Consider the following 2,461-nt stretch of genomic DNA (forward strand, 5'->3'; position numbering starts at 1 on the left):
TTCAATGTAAATAATATAATTAATAACATCAGTATCATATTATGGACACATGATATTAAAAATATATATTTTTAAATAAGTATTAATTTTAATTATATATACGTAATAATTTATTTTTAATTATTTCAAATTTTAAATACTAATGAAAAATACTTCAGCCAATTTCATTACATTTAATGAAAAGAATAAAAACAAAACTAAAAACAATATTCTCTGCATACCCAGTAGATACAAACAAACGAGCGTATCTCCAGAATCGAGTAACAAATAAAAGTATATCCAAAATCCTGTAAAGTAGATTACATTAGGAATCTTGATTATTTTTTTCAGTACATTAAAGTTATTTTGTCCGTCCCATCCATGAGTTCCGATTCTTAGTGATTCAGTCATAATCCCGATCCCTAAGCAAACTTCGTTTGGGCACTGAATGAGGAGGTCGCTAGTTCGAAACTCGCCCGGCGCTGCAGCGGCACCCCAACCAACTATTTTCAGAATGCGGATATTTCGGATATCCCACATTCCAATTACTGAAAAGTTCCACAACTCTGTGGGGTCGATGACAAGGTTCATGTGCTCCTCCTCTTCCTCATGCTGCTGGCAAACACTGCAAATAAGTTCCAACGCCGAAACCTCCTCAATCGATGGCATTCTCTGCAAATTCAGGCTCATGCTCACGCGCGCTTCATAACTGCCCTACCTCAAACAGACATTCCCACAAATCCAACTCCCCTTCCTCTGATATTTCATGACTTTGGCTCCAGAACAACGTTTCTGAAACCGAATCCTCTCTTGACGGAGATGCGGCCTCCTCCATCGCCTTACTATTAAAATTCTGCAGAGAGGTCGCACTCGAAGGGAATTGTTCCACGGCATATTTGGCAGCCGCGAGTTGAATCTGGCGGCGGGAAAGAGAAGACGCAGAGGGAATGTCGGGCACAGAATTGGGGAAATTGAATTTGGCGTTCCGCCCTCTCAGACAATACACTGCGGCGTCGTAGGCGCGCGCGGCCTGTTGGGCACTTGTGTATGACCCCAGCCATAACTTCTGTCGAGATTTGGGCATTCGAATTTCTGCTACCCAGCTCCCCCATTTGCGCAGTCGGATTCCCTTAAATTGGCGGCACTTTTGCTCGCGATCTTCGTCTTCTCGAGCATGGGCGTGGTCATGCTCCTGCCGGGAGGACCTCTCCATATTTGGTGGCAGACAAGAAGGTTCGGCACTAGTAGAGGTTGAGGCGAGTGAGAGATCGTTGGGAGTTATTGAGTTCAAATACTGATAAATGCTTGCCGATGGAGTGAAAAGCTGAAGCGCGTGTCTCTACACTCTGCGGAAGAGCTGCCATGAGAAAGGATTGCATTCAATCCTCAAAAAGAGGATCATGGATGGCCCAACTGAAAGCATGAACAAAGTGTGGTCTTTACTCGTTTAGGAAAGGATTTGAGCGTAGGGCCTCCAGATTGTGAATATTGTTTTTTGATGTAAAAAGATTTGGTGTGCGAGATTATGATTAGACCTCCACATCATCGCTAAAAATGTAGGGCGCTCTACTTACCCAAAAAAGCACAACCCAATAATCCATCGCATGATTTTCAAAGGAAGACGATGGATGCCCCAAAGTTGAAAAAGTGAATAGTGTGGGCGTTACTCGTTACTCGTTTGGGTGAGGGTTCCCCTTTGTGTGTTTTTTTTTTGGTTTTTTTTTTGTTGTTGTTGTTTTTTTTTTTTTTTTTCCCGTAGATGTGGATATTGATGTAAAAATATTTTGGATTGCACGTGTGCGACATTATGGTTGGACACCCATTTTTTCAGGTCCACGAGTCTGCGGTTGGCGTGTGACGAGTTGGGTGGGTGTGCTCTTGGTTAAACACGACGAGTCGAGTATACAATGAGTCCACGGTGCGACGAGTTGGTGAGCGAGCGGGTCGGTTGCAACGATGGGACGAGTTCGAGAAGTGCGACGCGTTGGGTAGTCGGTTAAAGGCGCTCGAGGCACGAGCGCTACGAGCCAACAGAGGTCGAAAAACTGAAATTCGGCGAAGTGTGCGAACTTACGACGGGTAACTTATATCGCACATGTGGACCTAGCGGGGTGGGGACATAGAAAATGCCATAGGCTAATAGCGCACACTTTAGATGTAAAGATTTTCAGCAACGAGACAACCCCCTCCCACAAGGAGGAGGTTGGGTGATTAACCCTGGGATTCCACTCAGGCCCACTCCTTAACCAGTGGTAACCCATAACCAATGAGGCAAGGAGCCCTTGCACCCTAACCTCACCCCAAAACTTTGGGACACCCTGTCCCACAAGGATGGGCTAGGAGATAAAACCTGGCTAGCCGACGTGAGTTGGGGGTGTGTTTCACTGAATGGGCAGGTCGGCCTATATATGGGTAGACGCCATGGAGGAAGAAAGCAGAGGTTTTGAGTTCTAACATTCAATGGCGAGTTCATAAGTGAATG

At 44.9% G+C, this 2,461-nt stretch overlaps 1 pseudogene; it reads right to left on the bottom strand.

The window, feature by feature from the left end:
• Positions 1 to 682: 682 nt before the first annotated feature.
• Positions 683 to 1,192, bottom strand: LOC149176180 (ethylene-responsive transcription factor ERF016 pseudogene; annotated as a pseudogene).
• Between the last annotated feature and the right edge of the window lie 1,269 nt (positions 1,193 to 2,461).

Source organism: Pinus tabuliformis, chromosome 4_1 (genome assembly GCF_031772625.1).
Source record: "Pinus tabuliformis cultivar Carrire ecotype Pingquan chromosome 4_1, CPIR1, whole genome shotgun sequence".
In the NCBI taxonomy this organism is placed as follows: Eukaryota; Viridiplantae; Streptophyta; class Pinopsida; order Pinales; family Pinaceae; genus Pinus; species Pinus tabuliformis.